Source organism: Orbicella franksi, chromosome 6 (assembly GCF_964199315.1).
Source record: "Orbicella franksi chromosome 6, jaOrbFran1.1, whole genome shotgun sequence".
Lineage (NCBI taxonomy): Eukaryota > Metazoa > Cnidaria > Anthozoa > Scleractinia > Merulinidae > Orbicella > Orbicella franksi.
This window is the reverse complement of record NC_138150.1, coordinates 9,858,169-9,864,253: the sequence shown is the minus strand read 5'-3', so window position 1 is coordinate 9,864,253 and position 6,085 is coordinate 9,858,169. Positions and strand designations below refer to the sequence as shown.

At 38.5% G+C, this 6,085-nt stretch overlaps 1 long non-coding RNA gene across 1 annotated transcript in view; it reads right to left on the bottom strand.

The window, feature by feature from the left end:
- Positions 1-6,085, bottom strand: part of LOC145491557 (uncharacterized) — a 214,403-nt gene that overhangs the window by 196,363 nt on the left and 11,955 nt on the right. The gene's annotated exons all lie outside the window — the stretch shown is intronic.

Here is a 6,085-nt window from a genome sequence, read left to right as displayed (position 1 = left end):
AGGTATCGAAATTGTGACAAACCGGTAATTTCTGAACTGCGGGGTTGGTTTCCATAGAAACGTGTGACTGGTTACGAGTCACGACAGGTAACCCTAACGCTAAGTAGGCTAGCTTGTCATAAGTTCCATTCTCTTGAGCCACAGTTTAAACTACTGAGGAAGTACAATAATAGTTTTTAGTTTTCTAGAACATAATCTCGTAGGCTACATTGGGTGGATTTCTGTAGGTTAAGTAATGTATGAATGCGAGTCCAATTAAGGATTCTCCCTACAAGTGATAATATAAAATCTTCTCAAAAGCGTAGGAGCCTTTAGGCTTTGCAATTTGACATAATTTCAGTTACGTTTTTGTACCTAACTGGGAGGCGCGGTGGCCTCATGGTCAGTGCGTTTGTCTCCGCGTCGAGTGGTCCGGGTTCGAGCCCAGGCCAGCGACATTGTGTTGTGTTCTTGGGCAAGACCCTTTACCCTCAGAGTACCTCTCTTTACCCAGTTGTATAAATGAGTACCGGAAAATTTAATGCTAGGGGTAACCCTGCGATAGACCAGCATCCCATCCCGGGGGGAGTAGAAAAAGTCCTAGTCGCTTCATGCTACATAATAGGGGATAAGCTCTGGCCTGATGGGCCACTTGGCTCCTATGCAAACCTTACCTACCTTTACTTTTTGCACCTAACTGCGTGTGTTTTACTTTTGTTATTTTCAATTAGCGTAGGTCTATAAAAACGGCTTAATTATGTTAATAAATGTGTTTGGTAATGTTTGTAATAACTGAGTAGTTAACGTTTGTGGATTATTTTCTTTTCTTTTTTCTTTAGTTAACAACCATTATTCGTTAATTAGATTTCATCTGATTTCAAATAGAAAAATCAGTTAGTCTTGATTGCTTCATTTTGGATTATAGTTCAGTTTTTAAATGTCAGCAACCATATTGTCAGGAATCCCAGCAAGTTCTAAGGGACCCTGTCCCCCATTGACTTTGCATTTTCTGTTTTTCATGTCGCTTCAAAACTTTCGACAAAACTACAGGATTTCTTATTGTAATATTTTGCTGTCTTGATTTAAATTAAGATAGCAAGGTAGGCTTTTTATTTACAGTCGAGTAAAATCACGGATTGTTGTAAATGTAAAGTATGTTAGTTTGTTTGCTGTATGTAACATTATAGGGTAAGAGATGCAAAGTATATTTTTGTGTTTAATTGATTGTTAGGTAAGAGCAAACATCAAATCGTCATATTTGTTATTCTGGCGGTTTTTTTTCTCTCACTGGAAATGACAAAATAGGATGTGACGATTTTGGAGAACGATTTTGATGAATACACCAAGACCACTTTATGTGACCCAGTAGGGAAATTGCGAGTCCTTAGGTCAGCGGCGAAACCCTTGTTAAATTTAATTTCTGTAATTTGCAATTTCCGAATTTCTGAATTCTTTCTCAGTGCTATTTTTAGTGTGAAAATAATTACTTCTCGGTACAAAGAAGCGATTTGGTTTCTGTTTCTGTTTTAGGTAGAAACCATCTTTAAATTAGTAAAGTGACATAAGATTGATGTTAGATGTTGTGAATCAATATTTGACAGTGCTGCAAAAAAATGACAATTTTGTGCTTTTGGAGAAGTCGTGATGGGTATTGACGAACCAAAATATGGCTCTTAACTGGACTGGAAATCATTTCGAATCAAACCAAATCTGTTTTTATTATAGCCGTGGTAACGATTATTGCCTTGGTAACGAAATTAAGTGTGTGGTTTTTAGAAACTCTTCAGGTTTCTCTCTGATGCAAAATCATTGATATCGAAGGTTTCAGGTCCAATCTCCACTCCAAATTATATAATACAGTCAAGCCTGTATTAAGCGGACCTCACATTAAGCGGACACCCTTAATTAAACGGGCAGCATACAGTGCAAGTCCCATTTTTCTTTTCCCACATTCACTGTAAAACATACCTGTATTCAACGGACACCTCTGTTAAGCGGACGCTGACACCTTAAACTTGAGTTTTACGGTCATTTCTATTGTTAGAAACCAAAAAAGACACTGCAAAAAAAATGCATGACTTTTTTTGTCCACGTTTTAGCAGATCGGTCCTTTAAGTTTGCCAACAAACTGAGCTGTAACAGAAATGCAATATTTTGTTATTCGGTTTTGTTTTTATAGAACTCTTGTTCTTGTTTGATTTAGTAAACTTTTACATGATTCGATCAATATAGAAACTGTTACAGTATACTTAAAACGTTTTACCTCATATACTTGTCATTGTTTAATTATGGAAATACGGTATTTCAGAGTTCTTAACCGTTCACGAGAATGCTATTTGACCCTTGCAAGTCTTTTGATACTGACGAATATTATATGACCCTTCTAAGAAGAATTCTGAGGAAACCTGTTTTCAACGGGACACCCTGTATTAAGCGGACACTAGCATGGGTTCCGAGGGTTTCTAATACAGGTTTGACTGTAAGTCAAATTATTCTCTCATTTCGATTGGTTCCAACCTATGATCTATCAGAGGATAGAAGCATAGATGACGTCAATATAACGAACGTTTTCCCTCTGATTTTCTTTTTAAGTTTTGAGAATTTTTTAATATTTCACGTTACTGGGAAAAGGATAAGGCAGAGAAAAGTCTTGCGGAGGCTATGAACAGGTACGAAAAGCAGGAAGAAGAAAGAAAAAGATATTTCTTTTTCATTAGACTCGAAAAAAATACTCGACAGGTTTCAGCTGGCAACTGCAAGACTAAACCAAACACAAAATTGGTTTCAAAATTATTTCGAGGTAAGAATTTATTGCTTTGCCTAGAATTGAAGAAACCTGATGAGCGAAATGTTTATGAGATGAATTTATTTAAAATATTCAACTTTTCCCAGTCTCAAGAAACATCACAACACCACTTCTTAAAATAAACACATAATCTTGCATGCTTTAGGATGCGAATGTTCCAGTTCGTTTCAAACAGCGCCCTCGTCAACTATCACGCTTTATCAGGAGCCATAATCGGGGACGGAGACCGTAAGCGCGCGCCATTTCAAGTATTGGGGTTGTCCCCATGATATGGGACAATAATTCTATTTTTAGGACAAATTGTGCCGTCACCTGCGGCACACGCGCGTACATGCTGCGAGGATTTTTGCGGATGTCGCGCGGGGGAAATGGCGTCCGAAAATCCCGAAATGTTTCATGTTTTTGCCCCACAACTCAACGCGTTTACGTCTGTTGGAATTTTGCTTAAGTCTTTTCGTCGTAAGCTGCTCCAGTTTGAGTGAAGTAAGACAGTGTCGAACTTAGGTATGTTCCGCTGTAAGCTTATATATATCGCTGACCAAGTTGTGTTCCGACTGATGCTTCTTTTACATGAGCTGTACATTACTCCACTTTAAATTTTACATATGTTGAAGATTAACAGCTTTTCCATTACACAGCAAAAAACTAGCTGGATATATTTAGATATAGCAGATCTTCAGGACTTCATAGTTTCATAGCTCCTCTTGCCACACGCTTGCGAGGAATTTGTCAGTCTATCGCGACCGAAAAGTAAACACAATAATTGCTAGTTTGAGTTTCGCTTGAATTGTAAGCAACGCTTGATGTTTCATCGAGGCTTAATAACTTTACGTCCGTAGATACTGCTCAGTTTTATTCGTGTAAAAATCCAGTAAATTCTCTGTTGTCGATGAATGAGAGCGCCCGCCGATGCGTGTTTTGTACAGTCAGTAAACATGACAAATTGTACTTCCGCCGCACTTTCGTGTGAAAGCGTACATCGAACTTAAACAATAGCTCTATAGTTTTTAAATATGTTTAAGATTGATAAATGTTTGAGAACATATTAAAAGCTAAGCTGAAAATATGTGAATAAAGCAGAAACAATCAGCAAAGTTACGATGACGCTTTCTTTAATCAACTTGGAATAACGATTCCGATTGTTGATCGAGTTGTCAAAACTCCTTGTCTATTTTCATTTTCGCAGTGTAAAACTTCGCTATGCTTATGTTGAAGAAACACACATGATGTTAGTAGCCTTTTTTGCATTCGTGAAATTTGTTGCAGCATCTCAGCACAAAAGATAACGAAAGATATCTTTGTCAAGATTTGTTGACAATTGAAAACACCGACTCGGACTTGAAAGTGCACGAGCTGCACTATGCAAATGAGCTAATTGTACGCGTCAGACTTTCCTTTCAAAAACCTTTGCAAACTCACCAAACAAGCAGAGACAATAAGAAACCATCAAAACAGGTTTTGGTTATGATTAAACATTGTCTGAGAAACTCACAATTTAACTCGATACCAGAGTAGAGAGTTTTCTTGCTATATTCTTAAGCATACGCGTAAGCTTACAACTAGCGTGAGCAGATCTTATTATTCATTCCCAGCGCGAGATTGAAGTCTTGTTTTCGACCCTGAAAAACCCACCTTTTCCGTTAGCTCAGAGCATAAAACTACATATAAGCGCCCTGGTTCGTATTCCCTGCCTTATTCCCTGCCATCACGGTGAAAAATACGCAAGAGAATCTCTCAACTCTCACCATTTGATCACGCAACGTGACAACATCCACGCGAGAGCCCCTGACATGTGCGTGAATCCGCGCGGATATATGACGTCAGGATGGCGCAATTTGTTCTAAAAATAGAAAAATTGTCCCATATCATAGGTGCCCGCGAATCCCGAGACTTACGGTCTCCGTCCCTGATTATGGCTCCTGGCTTTATAGAATAATTAAATGAATGGGCGCGCCCTGATTGGTCAATCAGCTATGGTTTATTGTGCCAGTAAACTCATGGCAATTTCGCGTGTCTTCTCAATTATTATATAAAGAACAAACACTCGAAGAATTCGTAAATCACTCGCCTGCGGCTCATGATTTACGAATTCTTCTCGAGTTCTTCCAACATCCCGCGTGGTTTATCAGTATATAAACCATACAAATTTGAGGGCTATTGCTTAAAACGAAATCAGTTAGAACTCATAATCAAATTGTTAAATAGAAACACGATTTTAAACAAATCCGTGCGTGTATTTTCTTTGGGCTATTTTCTAATTATCTTTATAAAATGTTCGAGTAATTGCGCGCGCTGTGATTGGTCAGTTCGAGTTCATTATAGCTCCATAAAGCACTCTGCTTACGTCACGCGCGTGCATTATAACTCAACATATGCACGCAAGCTACGTCACGAAAATTTTGCCCTGGACAAAATTTGAGAATCAGCTAGTCCGTCCGCCATTATGGCTGAAGAATTTCCACGGTTTCAACTCGGGTTCGAATTCCTGAACGCCGAGAAAAGTAGCAGCGTTAAGGAGTCTCAAAATGAGGCACCTATTCCAAAGAAAAAACGGTTTGCAGAACTGACAGAAGCGGAGAGAAACTGGCTTTTGGTGGAAACGCAAGCAAAGTCTACGAAGAGCTCGACAAATTGGGCAGGAAACGCTTTCAAAGTTATGAATTTACGTAAACATGACTACAATCCAATACACATCTCAAACACTAAAACTTAAAACCTGTTTTAATTTAAAAGGCAGAATGACGAAAAAAGCATATTACAATGCTTCCTAAATAATGAGTTATACTGGCTTATCTACATCTTTGTCAACAAAAAGCAACATTTCACTTGTTTATACAATTAAATGTTTTCTAGCAGCTGTTGCGTATATCATTTAACAGTTAACCACTCGAAATACGCTTGCAACACTTAAAGGCTGAGTTGGAAAAAATGTTTTCTTTTCCTAGAATGGGGTGCACAAAAAGTTCCTGTGCTGCCAAAATTAGAGGAAATGAGCGACGAACAACTTGACAACAGTCTGTCACAGTTTTATACAGAAGCACGAAGCAAAACGGGTGAAGAGTACAGCAAGTCATCCTTAATTACGTTCAGAAATGCAATAGAGAGGCATTTGAACAACCCACCTTATAACAGAAGTTTGAAGCTAAATTCTTCAACGTTTTCGAATTCCAACCGTATGCTGAACGCCAAAATTAAGAGCCTGAAACAGCAAGGGAAGGAAAATGTGCAGCACAAAGAGGCCATGTCAGTTGACGACTTGCAGAAATTGAAAGCTGGTCCAGTATTAAGCCTTGCAAATCC